This window comes from Terrapene carolina, unplaced genomic scaffold (assembly GCF_002925995.2).
Source record: "Terrapene carolina triunguis isolate 2854851 unplaced genomic scaffold, T_m_triunguis-2.0 Scaffold31, whole genome shotgun sequence".
In the NCBI taxonomy this organism is placed as follows: Eukaryota; Metazoa; Chordata; order Testudines; family Emydidae; genus Terrapene; species Terrapene triunguis.
In genome coordinates, this window is record NW_020664382.1 from 4,289,694 (window position 1) to 4,310,468 (window position 20,775).

The following is a 20,775-nucleotide window of genomic DNA, read 5'->3' on the forward strand; positions in this document are numbered from 1 at the left end:
TCTAGTGTAGCCATAGGCTAAGAACATTTAATATAGGGGGGAAAACAGACTTGAGAAATTACAGTAGCACAAAAGAAGAACCACTATTGTTTCTTCCTACAGGCCCAATTCTGCTCTCCGACACATCTGTGCAGTCACACTAGGGTCCACAGAAACTTCATAGGTATAACTCAGGGTAGAACTTAGCATAAGGAATCAGCACATGCCAACACCCACATTTCCATTTGCAGGTGGTGATGTCTGATTTAAAGAGTGACTTTTACTTCTTTGGTTTGGAAAGTAAGACCAAGGCTTAGAATGAATCAACAGCCAAAGACATTTGAAGACCAATTTTCTGACAGCACAAGTTACAAAACTGCAGCAAGCAAAACCAATCCCACAATGGTTTTCAAGGAAGAGTCTGACATTTCCCCCCACCCTCCCTGTGTTACAAATTGCTTTTCTATCTGACAACAAATTATATAGGCATCATGCTTTCTCCCCAAGTTATTTATGGGCATTCTGCAGACTGGGGATGAAAATACAATGTATGCCATCTAGCTACTATTCTACTTGTAATACCAGGGTTGACAGTATCTGAATTTCAGTGAATTGGTTAGTATATTTCCTGTCATAGACAAAAAGTTATTTACAGCAAAGCAAGAGCAATACGGTAACAGTAATTAAACCAGAGTGCTTAGAGCATATTGTTCATTGGTAGGAGAAAGCTTCAATGATAAATTACTGGAGCAAACTATTTGACTAGAAAAAAGAACTTTGCTAGCTTCAGAACTTTAAATATGAGTCCTGCACAACTACCTGATATTGGTACACAAGTTGCTATAGGGAGCTAGACATGCCAACTCATCAGCAATCACAAACTTGGATTGAGTATTGAGAGTTATTTGGTGAACTGAATGGCTTTTGCTTTGTGAAAATTTCAGAGTGAATCCAGTTTTATGGTTCTAAATTTAATCTAATTTTTATTTGCTATTACTGTTATTACTTCATGTTCCATAGTGCCTTTCATCCTAAAATCTCAAAGTGATGAAGTCCTCGTGGCTCTCACTCAATTATTGACCCATCTTGACCTTGCGTAAGTATTTCGTACCTTATGGAATCACAATACACGTCTTTGGCTGTAGTATGTTTCCGTTATGCACTTGTTCAGCAAATTGTGATCTTTTTCATGAATTTGGGCTTAAATTTGCCATTTTGGAAATAATAGTAATATTGGTGACTGACCATTTTTCCATACTTATACCCAAAGCTTCCAGAAAAGAAAAAGCAAAATTAGTCATTTCACCTTGATGTAATTTCCCTCTGCCCCCCTCCTCCCCAATGGTAACAGTCAGTCCCTGACTATATGACCTGAAAAGCATCTGTTGGGATTGTGGCCAGGCAAAGCATGGATTCATCTGCTTTCAGCAATGGAGAAGGAAGACAGACGATAAACCATGGCCACAAAAAGAATAAAGAAGAGCTGCACTATTGCAAAAAAGAACAAAGCAGGCCAACAAAAGAAATCCCTCTTGCATGGCCGAAGAGTGAAATATAAATAATGTCTCTTACACAGAAAGAGTTTGCTGCAAACCAAACACCAGCAGGCTTAGCACAAACCAAAGTTATTCCGTGAGATCTGGAAACATTTTAAAGGTTTGTCTATGCTAGGAAAATGACCTGTCGCTGACAACCATTGTCAGCAACAGAATTCCCCCCTGCCCTTACGCACCATTTTCCTTTCAACTGGTGATAAAAATGATTTAGTTGCTAGTGTCTGTGGGACAAAAATCATTTTCAACACCATTATAGACAGGCTGCCTGGTAGAATGGGTGTCCAACATGCTTTCAGTAATAGTGCTGAAAAAGTTTTAGCCCCTTCTAACACTAACCTTTATAAATCTCTTCAACACCAGTTGAGGGGGAACAAAGGGAGACCCAACCCATTGCTGACAACCTCTGGCAGCAGCAGGTAATTTTCCTCATGCAGATGGACTCTTGAGTCTTGTCTACACCTTTGCTAACACTGGTTCGGCTCTGAGGGTGCTAGGAGACCATAGTGTAAACAGGCTCTTGGTTGCCACCAGCATTTGAAGCACTGCCTTGCCTAACCCTGCTTAGCACAGGTCTAAACTGACAGTGTTTGAAACTGGGAGGTGGTAGCATGTCTGCCACAAGGATCTCAGCATTGGTACCACCAATGGAGCTGAACTGGTGATAGCAACAGTGGACATATTTTGGAAAAAATCCTTACTGTAGACAAGGCTCTGAGATGTTGGGCAGCTATGGCACTTAGCGGTGTATATTAAGGTTAAGAAGGTGAAAACACTTCAAGAGGCTAGATGGTCTTGTCACAACATCCTCTCATTGCTAGGGCACCTCCTCCTGGTCGCTCTGGGGATTAGCTCTTTCCAGTTCCAATGCCGCCTTCCGCTGCTCATTGTGCACTGTGCCACCTCTCTCTCTCTCTTTCCCCACGACTCTGGGTGCTTATTCCTTCATGGCTTGGCCTGGCCAGGTCACGATAGCTTTTCCCTTCCAGGGTATCAAGTCTTTCCATACAAATCGTCTCAGGCAGCCAGAGCCGTCCCTTGGGTATGGTGAATCGGGGCCAGTGCGATTGGCTGGCACCCAAGATCCAGGTGCGCGGGGCTGGCAGCTGGAGGAGCCCCAGGCATGTGGGGCCAGCAGACAGAGGAGCCCGGGTGTGATGCAGCACCCCCTGCACCCTAGTTCCCGCACCTATGGCAGGGGCTGATTTGTCCCGGGCCCTGCACCCCCCTAGGGACGGCCCTGCAGGCAGCCTCCCATTCACTGCCCATATAGTGCCACTTCCCCAGTGGCAGGTAGGGGAATCCAAGCCTGCCCACTACTCTAGGTTCCAGCTCAGGGACCCTTTAATCAGGAGCCAAGTCTCCACTATCTTAAATCTTGCTGTCCTTTCCTGCACCCTCTCCCCTAGGTTGTTTGTTTCTCTCTCTAGTGTCCAGAAAAGGGCAACAGGCTCCTTCACTGCAGCTCCTTTCCTGGCTTTATATTAGCCCCACCCATTCCTTCTCAACTGGGGTCCATCATCATTCGGGGATTACTTAGGCCATCTAATTCCCCTCAGCTGCAGCCTATCGTGTTAATTGGCCCCTTCTCAGCCTCTTTAACCCCTTCTAGGCTAGTGTGGGGTGAACACCCCATCACAGGCCCTCACAAAGTAAATCTTCAGCTCAGGGTCAGCATGAGATACAGCCACACAACCCCCTCCATTATTACTACTGTGTCCTCAGGACTGCAGGGCTGTCAGCAGCTCGCTAGCAAACCCTACAGGCGGCATTAGGTCAGTAGATCAATGTAGGCAGCTAGTCCCCCCTCTATAGGCTTCCTGGAGAGGCCAGTAGGGAGCCCCAGCTCACAGCATGCAGATGCTGCAGAAGCCCCTTTGTCCTCTGCCCATTTCCTGCTTAGCAGAACCATGCTAGTTCCCCTGCAGTCAGTGGATTTACATCATGGGCAGGCAATTATCAGACTGTTAATAAGAGAGGCTCTATCCCTGTTTTGGGACAAGTGACTTGAGTGGCTATGTACAGACGAATAGGAGAACAACAAAGGGGAAGGGAAGGAACAGGGAAGTGAGACTGGTTTCATGTGTTATATACATTTTTTTCCCAATATAGGTCTGTTTTCCCACCGCAAGGGTCTGCGACTTGAACTTCATTTTTGTGGCTCTTGATTTCATCGGGATCCATTTATGGATTTACAATCCCTAAAAGTAAATGCTAAACACATACACAGCACAGCACCACACAGACACTAACTCAGGCTAGGTCTACACTACCCGCCTGAATCGGCGGGTAGAAATCGACCTCTCGGGGATCGACGCTCTTACTCCACCAGCGAAGGTGGGAGTAAGAGCCGTCGACGGGAAGCCGCGGAGGTCGATTTTGCCGCCGTCCTCACAGCGGGGTAAGTCGGCTGCGATACGTCGAATTCAGCTACGCTATTCGCGTAGCTGAATTTGCGTATCTTAAATCGACCCCCCCCCCCGTAGTGAAGATGTAGCCTCAATAACCCTCTCAACACCCTTATGAGATAGGAAGATAGCATTAAACCTATTTTACTGATGGAGAAACATACACGGAGGGCCATAGCCTCAGGACCAGCTGTGCCTGGCACAGATGTGCTGCGATCTTAAGACTATTAGATACTGGGTTGGTCCCAAGGAACATCTTAGAGCAGCCCCAGGGTTATTCTAAACTGCACTAGTAACAACAGCTCCCAGAGACCTTTCTGGCTGGGGATTGCTGGAGTGCAGCAGCATTCTGACCATACCATTTTGTGCCTAGATTAGGGGAAATGGTGTAGAGCCAGCTTTAAAGTTGCTTTGAACCATCAGTGCAGTACAGAGCAGCCTTAGTGAGGGCTAGGATCTGGCCCACAGACATTAAGACCAATATCCTCAGCACCTGGTAAACTAAAAGGGATTTAAATTTCTGTTAAGGCAGCAGCTTAAGATTGCCCTGTCATAGAAGCCACATGTGACCCATCTTCCCACCCCCAGCAGTGTAGGAGTTAGGGCCAGTGCACAATGCATTCTTGAGATTTTGCCCAATGGAACAGCTCCTAGGAAGCTGCTATCTGCCTGCAAAAGTTGAAGCGACCCTGAAATTGACAACCTGCATTGGGAGCACTCAGAAGCTGCCCCCCTCCCCTCATAGGATCCACAGAGAAGGGAAGCTGGAACAAAGCCACCTCTACACTTCCTCTGCACTGAATGCTCCTCTGGAGTACTTGGGGCTCAAACTTATCATGACTTGTCCAAGGTCATGCAGCAAGTCCATATAAAAGCCAAGATCAGAGCCAGGATTAGAGCTCAGAAGATTCTGATTCTTATTCCTATGGCATGATGCCTGTTCTGCAGTGGCTATGAAATCATTTGTGGAAAGATGCTTTTTGGTCACCTTGCTCCTTGCATGATGTGAAGAAGGTACAATTTCTCCTTTTACAGTTAAATGTGGTAGCCTTGTATTATTTCCACTAGATGGCACCTCCGTTCTTCAAAACATGCCTCATTTTTACAGCATTTTCTAATGCTGCTAGACTTACAGTGCTCATATACCATAATTCCATTGTTTCAGAATTAAAGATGGGCAAATATTTTATTAGCCTGTATCCGCTTCTATTCCTAGATACTCAAGAAAGCTTGCTGAGCAGCAACACTGCAATATCTTCCTTGTGAACATCCCCACCAGAAAGCAATGAAGCCAGAAATGACCTTCCAATGGTATTGAATCAGTGTTTCCAGTAATGGTTGACGAAATCATTTCCAGGTGCACAGCCAGATTTTCAGCTCTGACAAAGAGGGTGGTATGTAAATCCATCAGTTCTAGTAGCGGCAAAACAAAGATATTGTTACGTCAAAATTCCATTTATGTATTACATCACAGCATGTTCAAGCTATATTGCTTGTGTCATGGCTACTCTCATGAACATACTAGCAGTACCACACATTTCTCTCATAAATGCCTTGTCCCAATATCTTTTCAGCACTTGTTATGATACAGTTTGGAACCTTTAAAATGCCCAGGCTGAACATAAAACTAAAGCACCTCATTGGTACTGGGTCTGCAATCCAATTTCTGATTAAGAAGTCTGCCTTTAATGAACATAGTTTATTAATGTGCCTTCAAGTCCACAAAGGCTTAACTTACCTGAATCACAGTACAGTGAAGACACATAATCATAGAATATCAGGGTTGGAAGGGACAACAGGAGGTCATCTAGTCCAACCCCCTGCTCAAAGCAGGACCAATCCCCAGACAGATTTTTGTCCCAGATTCCTAAACGGCCCCCTCAAGGATTGAACTCACAACCCTGGGTTTAGCAGGCCAATGCTTAAACCACTGAACTATCCCTCGGCTGTGGCACTTAATTTTGCACTGTTCTGACACACAATGGGCCCAATTCACCACACCACATTTGTGTCAGTGGAATCAGTGGTGTAAAACTGGGGTAGCACTGGGGAGAATCAGGCCCCAAAAGACATAGCTGAAAACTAACTAAACAGCTCCGGTAAAGGAGGTAGAAATTAAGCCCCAGCACAGCTGCACAGATGCCACTTGCAGTAGCAGTCCCTGTACTTGGGGAAAGAATGCGGGCCTGATCTAACTCTCAGTACTGAAGTCAGTGGAGAGATACGCATTACATGGAATGGATTTTGGATTAGGCCCTTAATGCTCACGCCTGCTCTTTCCCCCAGGCATCCACGGGCGCAGAAAACTGAAAGGGGGAGCAGACAGAACTCTGAGCTGTAGCCTCATTTCACACCAGCCCATGGAGTGGGGCCAGTGCGCCAGAGGGAACATTCAGCACCAGCCTTATGGCTAGTGCAAAAGGTGCACTCCCTACATGCGGGGAGCAGCCCGGGGAGAGATTTGTGCCTCGGGGATCTGTGCAATCTCTTTGGCTTTCTTCTTGGAGCAGTGCAGCTCCACTCTGCATCCTAGTCAGACTGTGGCATTTTAGTCACAGAGTCTGTCTGCTTAGAATGGGTTGAGAACATGCTACTGCAGTGGATGCAGCATAAGCCAACAGAGCAGGGAGATGCAGAACCTTTTCAAATTTACAATCAATTTGCTCTAAGTTAGGGCTTCGTGACTCAAAGAGCACCCACTAGTCAACTTGCTGAGCATAAGGACTACTGCAAATGCCTTGATAAAATTAATCAAAAGGTAAAACTATAAAGATTTTCATGGTGACGACCATGTGTACTAATTACATGGATAGAAGCGCAAGGAAACAAAGCAAAAATGAAAATACCTCATTGATGACATAGTCATAAGTTAATGAACTGTACATTACAGAGCTGTCAATGGATGTTAATGAGATGGTATTTCCAGTGAAACAGTTAGAGCTGCAGATGCAAGAAATCTGACATTTCGTTTGTGTAGGAAAGGAATGTTACAACAAAAATAATTAAATAAAGAACAAGAGATATACTAGATGTTCAGACACTATGCGGATGGAAAGGTACTGTACTATACCAGCCAGTGGAAAAGATACTGAAGTGGGAGCCCAAAGACCTACGTTCTACTGCCAGGTCTGTCATTGACTCACTCTGTGACCTTGAGTGAGTGTCTACACCTCTATGCCTCATTTTCGCCACAGGTAAACTGGCGGTAAAAATTCTTAGCCATGTTTGTTAAGTGCATTGAGATTTACAGCTGAAAAGTGCTAGGGGAGTCATGTATTATTAGCTGTTTGGGGGAGGGGTGTGGCTTCCCTGCCTCTTTTCCTCTCTCTCTGTTACATGCTTATGGAAGATGGGATCATTTTAAAGTGCGTAGAGTCCTTCCACTTCTTCTCAACCTCTTAGTACGCTGGATGCTTTTAGAGACAAACCCGAACCAAAACCATGGACACAAACTGAATTGTGTTCATGTCTGAGAATCAACCCCAAATGTATCAGTTTGGTTTTCTCCCTAGTTTAGAATCCATATTCACCTCCTATAGCTGAACATTGGACCAGCTGGGACTAACCTCACACAAGAGGAAGTAAAGCTATCTACTGATTGCAATCATGATGCAGTGATGTGGACTGGAACATTTTGTTATTCCTTCGAGCAGTTATGTTGACTCACATCCTTGGGAGGGGTGTGTGTGAAAAAAATTGTATTTTCTTGCCAACTCACTGGTGCAATTTTTGACCATTTCTATCCTTGTAACAGAGTTCACTCACAGAGCAGCGCCTCCTGATGGCCGTCTCGGGGATTAGCTTTCTCCACTGGCATGCCCTCTCCTGGTGGTGCCTCTCCCACTGCCTTCTCCGCCTGCAGACCTGTCTCAGTCCAAATATCACAGCATCCTCTTCATGACTCAGCCTTCCAGCTGTGACAACATCCACATTTTCCCCTTCCGAGAGGAGGGGAGTAACTTTCCCAGTGGTGACTGGGTGGGGGGAAACCTGGGCCAGCCCATCCTCCAGGTCCTGGCCCAGGAACCCTGCAGGTAGCAGTCTTGTGCTGCCTCTCCTTAACTTCTCCGCAAGTGCTGCTTCAATTCCCTGGGCCACTTCCCTATGGCCCCAGCACATTCCTCGCCCTCTTCTCAGGGCCTCTGGCCAACACAACCCAGCAGCCAGCCAGGAACTCCCTCTTACTCCCCTGGTTCCTGCCAGCAGCTGCCCTGTCCAAGGTGCTACCTTCCTGCAGCCCACTAGGAACATAGTCCTCTCTGCTTGGGCTCCCTACAGTCACTGGCCCTGCTCTGCCCTGCAGCTCCCTTTTATGTGAGCCCACTGGGCCCTGATTGGTTGCTCCGTGCAACCTCTTTCTGATTCGATGCCCCCGGTGCAACCTCCCTAGGCTACTTTTAACCTCTTCCTTTCCAGTGTGCAGTGAACACCATATCACAATCCTCCATCTTTATCATGAACCTAGTGGGCAATAGATTAACTGTGAAAAGCAAATACAAACATTAAAAGCTTGGAGGGATACATAAATTTGCAGCACTGGCAAACCAGCTCTAGTAATTGCACTCCATGTTAATATATCGCCAACTATGTTAGTAAACAATACAGCTGCAATGCAGCTAGAATTTTTTCCTTTTTTAAAAAAAAAAGAGACTTTCTTTTACATGAAATTCCATTGTCATAACAATATTAAGTTGACACAATTAAAAATCTAAGCACCTCTTCATTCATATGCATATTACTTCTATTATAATAATAGAGCCTTCATGAAATTTCAGGTTATGTTCCTTTATGATAAAAACCTATGCCCAAAACCCACTGTAATTGGTGTGACTTTTTTCTTGAGTATTCAATTCCTAGGAAAGATTAGGAGTATAATGAAGGAAAATGTCACCATCTGGTCTCAAACTGGCTTGGAGAGTGAAATGAAAAAAAGAAGAAGAAGAATTCTCTTCCCAAATGTAATTTATCATTTTGACACAAAGATAAAAAAAATTCATAAAAGGAACCAAATATTCTAATCGTCAGTAAACCTTTACAATTTCTTGTAACCTTTTATCAACGCTTGTCTTTCAGTATCACAGAAGAGATGACCAAATTAAAGCATGAAAGTGTTGCAGGTACAGTGAGAAACAGATGGCTTGAACAGTGGAATAAACCAAGATAGAATGCAAAAAACCTGGAACCCCTAAGACTACTTGCTGGATTACCTAATGCTAGCAGATTCTGGAACACCTGTACTATAGACCTACGGTTTGCATGCTATAGACTTATAGCTCTTTGAAGAATGACTTGTTGTGGACTGCTGCTAACAATCAAGTCATAAAACTGAGATTATAGTTTTGAAGCAAAGCAGTGAACTGCATTAAAAGCAACAATTAAACTCTAGCAGACTAGATAAGATGACAGACCATTGCATTCCCAGCCTTTTGTGTAGATAGACTCCCATTTTCAGTGTATCCCTTTTTGTAACGATGGGCCTTTACTTTCTTTCTGGTATATTTGTTAAAGCCTAGCTATATAGGCTTTAACACAAGGAGTGTTGGTAGGAGACCAGTCTTTATTTCCTGGCCCCAGTTCCATGACTGTGGTCAAGGTTACAAAATATTCTGTGTGGAATTCCTGGCCCCACTGAAGTCAATGGCAAGACTCCCATCACTTCAATGGGGTCAGGAGTCACATGATGAGGTCAGTATCACTAACTCCAGGGACCACTGTTGCAGCTACAATGATTAAACTCAAAGGACTGTTCCATTTAAAAGCTTGTTCCATAAGGAGTGATATTCCCCATTCGTGACAAGAGGATGCAGCTGGAATTGGTTTTAGCCCTAAAAGTTGAGTGTTTTTTGTTTGCTTTTTTAAAGTGTGACCACTGTAAGTTACAACTGGCTCTTTGATTTTACCATCCCCTTAAACTCCATTGAGGCCAGAAAGGAAGCAGGTAAATTGACAGCTCCTTGGAAGGGTTTGATCTCATGGGGGTTTCATCCCTCTGTTTATCCATATTCTGAAATAGCCAAAAAGAAAAAAAAAGAAAATTACTTCTTGGCTTTTAAAACCACAAATATATGAGCCCCGTGATGAGGAGAAAAAGTTAAAGGTTTTAAATACCTAGCTCACATATAGAGCCCTTTTCAGCCATAAATTTCAAAGCACATTGACAAAGGAGGCAAGCATCATTATCCCCATTTCACAGCTAGAGAAGCTGAAGCACAGAGGTGAAGTGACTTCCCCAAGATCACAGAGCAAGTCAGTGACAGAGCCAGAAATAGAACTTGGGTCTGAATCCCAGTCGAGTAACCTATCTACTGGACCACATTGATAATCTATTCCGTTCTCACACAAAGATAACAGTTGAGCTCCAGTGGCCTTCAGACATTAGAGAAAACATGGTAAGTACTAGTGGTCATTAGAGTTACATTTGTAGGAGCATTTCCATTCATATTCTAGATTTTCAGGCATCCATAACTTTCACTATTAAGGTGCTAAATTTAGGCCTGGGTTCTGATGCACCAATGTGTTAGCCAACTTTTACACTACTGTAACTCCACTGATTTCAGTGGAATTGCACCAGCAATGGAATGGAGTAAAGTGGTAGTGATTCACACCCTCCAGTCTGTCTAAAAGTGATAAAGTTCATGCCAGAAGAATTCAGCCATTTCGGGGGGAGTGAAAACAAAACAGTATTTTTTTAATTAAAAATATCATTGCAACTTTCCCCCCTCTAATAGCTTGATCACCAGAATGCCCACATGTAGAATGTGGACATTTGGCATTGAGAAGAGGTATAGAGCAGCTCTGTGCTGGGGAGTCACCATATCTGAGAAAATCCCCAGGCCAACGCCAATCAAACTGGCTTCATGGCTGGGAGCACAAAGGAGATATTGTGGGACTCGGGATCTGACCCACAGTGTAAGTGATACAAGGCAGTGGAGGATCAGGCCTGCAGATTTTCAATGCAATGCTTGATTTTAAATTGGCTGCAATTTGAGCTTCAACAATTTGGTTCACTGAACAACTGGGCTCTGGTTAAGAATGCCCTGTAAGCTCATATGGAAGATGAGTGCACCTTTATGTTCAAACAATACCCTTATAGTCTTCTTGTGTAGCTGCTTCATTGTGAAAGCACTAGATTGCATCAGCCAGGTATGTGACAAAAGGTATGCCTACACTACAGAGACTATACTGACATAGCTATGTCACTGTAGCTATGCCAGCATAACTGTGTAGTATAGACATAGCCTACCATGATGGAAGGGGTTTTTCCATCTGTGTAGAAACACCACATCCCCGAATGACGGCAGCTAGATCAATGAAAGTATTCTGCCATCAACATAGCTGCATCTATACTGGGGGTTAGATTGATACACCTACATCAGTCAGGGGCATGGATTTGACCTAACTTTTAAGTGAGGACCAGGCCAGAGACTGCTGGCATCCTCCCAGAGCACTCTGCACTGGTCCTGCCCTGGAGCAATGACTTATAATTGCTGCAAAGGTAAGCACTAGGAGTACCTGGAATTTCTTATATAATTTTCCTGTTAAATGGCCAATGGAGTGGGGATGGAGGAGGACTTGGTAGCAGAGAAAGACAGGGCAGAGGAAGACGATATTTACAATACCTTTAGTCTTGTCTCCAAGGAGAACTCTGCAGCTTTTGGAGAGGAGAATCCAAACTAAGTATTGATTTTTAATTTCAAATTAGTTTAAAATATTTGTGATTATGACCCATTTCTTCCAGTAGGAGAGGAAAAGAGGGCAGACATCTGATCTTTTCTATTACATATAATGAGCCAGCGCCTCAGCTGGGGTAAATAGCATAGCTCCATTGACTTCTATGCCAATTTGCATCAGCCAAGGGCAGTCTGGCTGAAAATGGCATGCTGTGTGTTAAAAGTGGTTTGTTGAGAAGAGGCTGCCACTGGGAGGGAAACAAAAAGCAGGATAGTATTTTTTAGCTCTGTCACTTTAAAAATGCCTATTCCTGAACAAGGCCTCAAGGCAGAGCTGAAGCCTGAGCAGATATATTTTAAAGTAACAGTAATTAAGCATTCCTTGGATATTAGCTGGGGAGCTGTAAAGAAACCCTGCTCACCAGGCAGGTTGTTTCAAGCATTCATAGCCCGTAATGCTATTTGTTCATCAATATCCAACCTCCACCCTGTGCCCTCCCCCTCTTTCTACTGCCATTCTAATGCTTTTGAGAAAGCATCCCTCTCCCACGGGGGTTTCAGACATTCCAGGCAAGTTTGTTAAACCTAGCAGTGCTGAAAGCTACCCTATTATTTTTCTGCACTCCTGCAGCAGATCTAGAAGTGCAGCTGATCTAAAACGTCCTTCACAAAGCAGGCAGAAGGCCTCTTCTAAACGAAGAGTTCAGCTGAGCCATCACATGCCTATCAGAAAATAGAAATGCAGAGCCAGAGATTGTAGGGAAAGCTTTAAAAGGTTTGTTTAACAGAGTTTGAATCTCAAGCAAAGAGTTTGCTTAGCTCAAGGTAATGCATCAAAATCCCACCCTGGCAGATGGACTCCATTTGATTACCTGGGGTATTAATCTTCTGGGTTCAAGGCTGGCACAACTGATAAGAAGGGATTTAAACTAGGAGAAAGTTGGAAGCAACGTATGAAATCTCCATGCCTGACTTCAGTACACAGGAACAGGAAAATCAGCTAAATGAAGGTTTAGTAAGGGATAATGGAATGTCACAAGCAAGAAAACTGGGTGAGGTCTGAGGGAAACAACTTGAAATGCTCAAACACGAATGCAAGGGGCCTGGGCATTAAAATGGAGGAACTGGAACTACTGGTTCAGAAGGTCAAACCAGGTCTTGTAGGGATTACAGAAACAGGATGAAATAGCACTCGTGACAGGTATTGGAGGGCATGTGCTGTTTAGGAGAGAGAGGAATAAAGTTAAAGATGGGGGTAGCATTGTACATCAACAAAGCAGTGCACTGTAAAGAAATAGGAAGTGATAGTATGGACAACAGAAACTGTTTGGGTCAAAATATGTTGGGATAGTATTAGGGGTCTGCTATAGACTTCCCAGGGCCAGGCTCAGATATGGACAGTGATCCCTTAAATATTATTAGAGAGAGAAATACTTTGGGGAATTGTGTCATCAAGAGAGACTTTAACTTCCCTGATGTAGATTGGAGAGTACATCCTACCAATACTGGTAGGGACCAACTTATTCCTGGACCTGATAGATGACAGTTTTCTTCCTCAAATCGTCACTGAAAAAACAAAAGGTGATGCAATTTTAGACTTCATTTCAGTAAGTACTGAGGACATCCTAGGAAAACTGGTTGTAGGAAATAACATTGGATCAAGTGATCACAAGTTGAGACAGTTTAAATTAAATGGAAGGATAATCAAACCCAGGTTATCAGCTATGATTATTATTTCCAAAGGGCAGACTTTGGGAAATTAAGGGAATTAGCTAAAGAAGTCAGCTGGACTGAAAAACTCATGGATTTAAAAGCAGAGGAGGCTTGGAATGTCTTCAAATCAACTATACAAAATCTATTTGAAATTTGCATCCCACAAAAGGGGGAAAATCTTGTAGAGAGGCTCCAGGCTCACCTGAATGAATAACCACCTCAAAAATACAATCTAGATGGAGCTCATATAAGGTGGGTGCATAACTGGTTAGAAAACCATTTCCAGAGAGTAATCGGTAGTTCACAATCAAGCTGGAAGGTTATATCAAGGAGGATCCCGCAGGGTCCGATTCTATTCAATATCTTCATCAGTGATTTAGATAATGGCATAGAGAGTACACTTATAAAGTTTGCAAACAATACCAAGCTGGGAGGGGTTGCAAGTGAAGGATAGGATTAAAATTTGAAATGATTTGGACAAACTGGAGAAATGGTCTGAAGTAAATAGGATGAAATTCAATAAGGACAAATGCAAAGTACTCCATTTATGAAGGAACAATCAGTTGCACACATGCAAAATGGGAAATGACTACCTAGGAAGGAGTACTGCGGAAAGGGATCTGGGGGTCATAGTGAACCACAAGCTGAATATGAATGAACAGTGTAACACTGTTGCAAAAAAAGCAAATATCATTCTGGGATGTATTAGCAGAAGTGTTGTAAGCAAGACACGAAAAGTAATTCTTCCACTCTATGCCGCACTGATTAGGCCTCAACTGGAGTATTGTGTCCAGTTCTGGGCGCCACATTTCAGGAAAGATGTGCACAAATTAGAGAAAGTCCAGAAAGGATCAGCAAAAATGACTAAAGGTCTAGAAAACATGACCTATGAGGGAAGATTGTGGGGGGAAAAAAAAGGAGGTTGTTTAGTCTGGAGAAGAGAAGACATGATAACCGTTTTCAAGTACATAAATATTCTTACAAGGAGACAGGAGAAAAATTGTTCTCCCTAACCTCTGAGGATAGGACAAGAAGCAATGGTCTTAAAGTGTAGCAAGAATGGTTTAGATTGGACAGTAGGAAAAACTTCCTAACTGTCAGGGTGGTTAAGCACTGGAATAAATTGCCTAGGGAGGTTGTGGAATTTCCATCACTGGAGATTTTTAAGAGCAGGTTGGACAAACACCTGTCAGGGATGGTCTAGATAATACTTAGTCCTGCCATGCGTGCAGGGGACTGGACTAGATGATCTCTTGAGATCCCTTCCAGTCCTGCGATTCTATGAAAGGTAGTTAGGAGTAAGCAGAAAGCCTATAGGGAATGGAAAAAGGAGTTGATTAGCAAAAAAAGCTACATCATGGAGGTTAGAAAATGTAGGACTAAAGTGAGAATTGCTAAAAGTGAAGCTGAATTAGATCTTTCCAAGAAAATTAAAATAAATCAGGGGTTTTTAGTTATATAAACAAAAAGAATAATGAAGGGTGAGGCCACCCTTCATAGTGGCCATAGTTGGGCCACTATGCAGTGTGGGTGGGAAGGAGATTAAAATAATCTAGGTATGGCCCAAAAACTAAATGAATACTTTGTCTCCATTTTTCTATAACAATGCTAATATGGAACATGTGCGTGAGGGAAGTACAGCTGATGGAAATGAATGACTAGAAATGGAAATTACCACATCTGTGGCGGAAGAAAAACTTAAAGAGCTTAATGCGCTCAAATCAGGGGAATCAGATAATTTCCATCCCAGAATATTGAAAGAACAGGCACATGAGAATGTGTGTGCAGTAGCAAGGATTTGTAATAAATCTCTTTTCAGGGGTCGTACCATGTGACTGGAGAATAGCTAATCTCCCTATATTTAAGAAAGCGAAAAAATATAATCTGGGAAATTACAGAGCTGTTAGTCTGACCTCAGTAGTATGTATGGTTTTAGAGTAAACAGTGAAAGAATTAACAATTAAAATCATAGATGTAAATGTAAAGGAGGTGTAAAGCAACATGGGTTTACCAAAGGTGGATCAGCCAGACTAACCAGATTTCCTTCTTCAAGAAAATAACTGATTTTTTAGATAAGGGAAGTGCAGTAGAGCTACTATATTTGGACTTCAGTAAAGCATTTGACACGGTACCACATAGGAAATTGTTAGTTAAACTGGGGAAGATGGGGATCTGTACAAGCATTGTAAGGTGGATAAAGGACTGACTAAAGGGGAGAAAGCAATGGGTTGAATTAAAAGATGAATTATCGGACTGGAGGGAGGTTACTAATGGAGTTCCTCATGGGACCAATCTTGTTCAATATTTTCATTAATGAACTTGGCACAAAAAGCAGGAGTGGGCTAGTGAAATGTGCTGATGAGACAAAGTTGGGAGGCACTGTCAATACAGAGGAGGATCAGAATATTATATAGGAAAATCTGGATGACCTTGAAGATCAGAGTCACAGAAAAGGGATGAAAATCAATAGTACAAAGGGGAAGGTCATGTTCTTAAGGTCTAATAATAAAAATTTTTGCTCATCACTTGGAAGTGACAGAGGACAGAGACCTGGATGTGTGGGTCAATCAGAGGACGACTATGAGCCACTATTGTGATGCATCTGTGAAACAGGCAAATGTGATCCTAGAATATATTAAGCGAGGTATTTCCAGTAGTAATAGAGAAGTATTAATGCCATTGTACAAGACACTGGTAAGCCCTCATCTGGAATACTGTGTAGGAGTAAAATGAGAATTCTGATCACCCATGTTCAAGAAAGATGAATTTAAACTGGACCAGGTGCAGTGAAGAGCTACTAGGATGATCAGGGGAATTGCGGGACCATCTTATTAGAGGAGACTAGAAGAGCCTGGCTTGTTTAGTCTTGCAAAAAGAAGACTTGGAGGTGATATGATTGCTGCCTATAAATACATAAGAGGAGTAAATACCAGGGGGGAAGACCTATTTAAGCTAATGGACAATGTTGCCACAAAAACAAAGGATATTCATTGGCCATGAACAAATTCAGGTTGAAAATTAGAAGGGGGTTTCTAATCATCAGAGGGGTGAGGTTCTGGAACAGCCTCTCAGTAGCAGTTGTGGGGGCAAACAATTTAATTAGTTTAAGAGAGAGATGGACAAATTTGAGTGCAGTTGTGTGACAGGGTTGTTTGTGAGGAGCGGGGGTGGGGGCAGAGATCAACAGCTCTGAGACTCACTTCCAGTTTGTCTTATGTTCCTAAAGTTCATGCTTCTAGGTTTCAGTTGGCCACTGGCAGGAGTCAGGAAGGATCCCTCCCCTCATCTCCTTCTTCTGAAGCATCAGGGATAGCCACAGCCGGACATGGGACACCAGGGGCAGATTGGGCCAGGGCTGTGAGGTGGCACTGAGCATTCTCTCTCTGGTGCTTGGTTGGCTGGTTCTTGCTCACAGTCTAACTGATCACCATCTGTGGGGTTAGGGAGGAATTTTCCCCCAAGTCAGACTGGTAGTGATAGTGGGGGGCGGGGTTCACCTGCCACTGCAGCATGTGGGTGCAAGTTACTTGCCAAGATTATCTGGGTAGATCTCATTTAATCATTACCCTGCCATTGCAGGGCCTCAAGCACTGGTGCACCTTGGTCACTCCTATTCTCTTCCTGTGGCACATAATAGTCTGGTCTCATGTGGGCTGTAATGCTTTGTTCTAATTTCAGTTGGTAGGTTTTGTGTGCAGTGCTGGGTGGGGGTTGGTGGCCTGTGGTATATGGGGGGGGGAGTCAGCCTAGACGATCTAGTGGCCCCTTCTGGCCTTAAATTCTATGACGTTCTGACTCAAATAAACCTCTGTATGAATTTCTTTGATGGGCTGCCAGGATGTACAAATATTTTCTAAAATAGTTTGTTTCAATTGTGGAATGAAAATAAAAATTGAGAGCAACCTCCAGAGGGGAATTCTTTTGTTGCACACACATTATTTTTCTATAAGTGTTATTGATTTGCTCTTTTACGAACCAGATTTGATTCTTTGGTGAATGTAATAAAAAAAAAATCTTCACAAACACGGCTCCAGAGCAATGTAACCATCACGGGCTATGAAGGGATGAGTTGTGTGAGATTAATTTCCTTTACTGCTGTGCTGATTGTCAGAGCTTTGTCAGGTGGGGATTACAGACTTTGCATATTTTGGAGAAAAAAAATCACGATAAATGGGAGAGGAAGACAAGGTTAGTCCAAACTCAGCTTACACAAGTATGTTGAAAAAAGAAGAATTTTAAAATTACCTGCAGAAAAATAACTTGTAAACAGGAGGCTTTTTTCCTTTTAACATTGGAGGAGATCAGCTACAGTTGAGCAGAGCTTCACAGTAAGCTCAGATAGATTTACTAGTCAGACAAGTAGTAACTCTGCCTTTATTATCATATTTTCCTAGAGCACATACACTTTGTAAGCTCTGCATAAAGACCCTCTACCTCAGACTCAACCCCCTGTCCTATCTGAAGAATATCACACTTCAGCTGTGTTTCTCCTTACCTCTGCAGTCCTGCCCAATGCCAAACAGCCACGCGGTGCCCTCCTCCACACAGACAAGATATAAATAGGGAGGTTAAACAGAGGGGTGATTTAAAAAAAAAAACACATTCTTTAGCTTTTTTCTGTTCAAGAAAACCAAGGATCTTTAAAAACTTAGAGGACATAACCCTATATAATGGGGTTATCATGTGTTGCACATCTAGTTGATGTTCATTTAATAAGTGGCTTGATGTACCAAGTAAATATTTATTTCCAATCATAAGAGATGCTATATTTACACTGCAGCAGAGGTAGCTGATTTATGAGCAGATCCTATGTATAGGTATTTGCCTTGCTTTATGTTCATTGCAAGTACAACTAACCTCTTAAAGTGACCACTGTAACATGCAGGACAATGTAAAAGGCAGTGGTTATCTTTAGCCATCAAAAGCTATTTTCCCTGGAGTATTGGAAAAGAGTCAATCCTGTTCATGATACACTTAGATGCACTGGCCCAACTTGGTATTTATTTCCAATAAATAAGCTACTCACCCCTACCAGAGGAGTTGATCATTAATCAGGTTTTCCAAGCTTACATTACATTACATTAGCTTGGTCTTTAATATAAAATGAATAGTACAAAGCATGAAACAAAAGGCTGCAGCCATGGCTTTCGGAGCAAAAATACATGATGACAACGTGTGCATGGGGACAGGGATATTATCTGTGACGCACATGGGACTGAGACTCTCACTGGAAACCTGGCAGCCAGCAACTAGCAGCAGTCATTGCCACCGGTATAACAAAATCTCTAACCTCAGTCTGAAGAATGCAAGTGGGGCCAGGCCAGAGGGAAAAGGAAGAGGATTGATTTTCCAACGGGTCACCCTATTGGAATGTTGATCAAGCTCTCGGATTCATGTTTTTAAATAGCCCTTTTGATAATTGATCAGATTCTGATCTTTGTACGTAGAGCGACAGGAAGATGGGGAAGTTATTATTTTGCTTAATTTCAATAAAAGATGACATTTCCATAACACCATATAATGCTGGTTATCTCTAAAGCAATTCTTGGATCAATATTCTGACATCAGACCAGAAGTCTTTCCATTTCAAACATTCCAAGAAGATAGAAAGCCAGTTCCCTAGACCACGGCTATGCTTTCAAAAGGCTCTAAAGTTAGTTAGTATAGGGTTTTGTTTTGCTTGTTTTGACTGAATTTGAAAAAAAACCAAATAACTCCTTAATACTAGTTAAAGAAGAACTTCTGTTAAAGTGTCGTTCTAGTCACCTGAATACCAACACAATTAAGTGGTAGGGTGGGCTTCCATGGTTATTGTCTCTCATGAGCTCTACGTCAAATTTGCTCATTTTCCTAGTAAAGAGTACTAAAAAACTTAGCTGTGGATCTGAAAGTTATGCTGGGTTCCTTCCTTTTCGCTCTGGCATTATGTGTAAAAGTAAAAATTCTGCAACTAGAACTGAGACAAAAATTTTAAAAGTTGGTACCCAAAGATAAGTGCCTATGTTCACAGTTTGGCATCTGTGTAAAAGTAGCCTGATTTTCCATAGGCACTGAGCACCAACAAATCCCACTGTTTTTTAAAACGGTGGGAGCTCAGGGTTTCTAAATAAAATAAAAATAAAATAATAAAAATAATAATCAGGCTGCTTAGTTTAAACATTTTAGCCATAGTTAACGATTCTTTTGATGACAGACAAGATACTACGAAATCCAGCCCACTTGCCCATATCTGTATTGACCCTGCAAGGCAAAAGTTATACGTATTTGCTTTTTTCACTATGTTCAAATCTGACTCCACAGAGCAGATGTGTTGAGTAAGAAGGTGTCATTTCCTGATCACAGGTGCCCTTAAAGTTTGGAACAGCTTCTCTAAAGTGGCGATTGAACTTACTGCCACCAACAGTAAAGAGATGCCATGCTAGAGTCCTAGGGCTGGGTCTACAGAAAAGTCCTGAAGCCTTCCCTCCAGCACAGCTACCTGGGTAGACAGGAACAAACCCCCTTGAAAGCAGCCCTTAGCACTAGAATCACTAGGTGACAAGGGCTAGGCAATACACAAATCAGATCTGCAATGACAGCAATCAGTGACAGTATCCTCGCACATCTTCCTTCCCAGGCAATCACAAAGTGCAGCTACCAAAGCTGTAATTGTAGGCCACTCCGTGCACTTTTGAAGGCAAAAATTCTCCAAGTCCTAATGTATGCACCCGTCCTGTACAGAAAATACTTTAGAGGCCTCTCTTCTGTGTATCTTGCAGACAGTGACCTAGAATGGTAGAATTAATTCTATGCATAAGCCTATGGGTTTCACAATGAATTAAGAGCACATTCGTTCTAACCCACGTTTTCAAATTCCCTGGCCTATACCCATCGATCCTGGTTCTGATGGCAAACTAAACTTCCCAGTGCATTTGAAAATTAACTTGGAAATGTTTACACAACTCTAGCAGTCAGTCTAACATCAAGCCCCCGATTTTCTGGTCCAGCCAATCTGCACATGGCAGGAGACGTGGTGTTAAGGGGCAGGCAAAGGTGTCTTGAATCCACATTTATGGTCCCCGATCATGGGGGCAACCAGAAACTGGGCTGTTTCCCAAAGCTACAGTGGCTCTACACCATCCAAGGTTTCCCCTGCCTAGGGAAAGAGTGCAGGATCTGGCTCAGAATATCTAAAGGAAGTGGCCACATGGGGGCTACAGCATTCCAAAGGCCCTGCTTCTGTGGAGTCTAACATTGACATGACACAGATTGGGAATAGATGGAAATAAGGCCAGGTGTACACTACAAACATACATCGTTATAACTATGTCGCTCAGGGGTGTGAAAAATCCAGCCCACCAGCATGATGCAGTTATATCGACCTACCCCAGCCTCCAGTGTAGGCAGCACTATGTGGACAGAAGGGTTTTTCCCATAGACAATGCTACTGCCTCTCGCAGAGGTTGATTAACT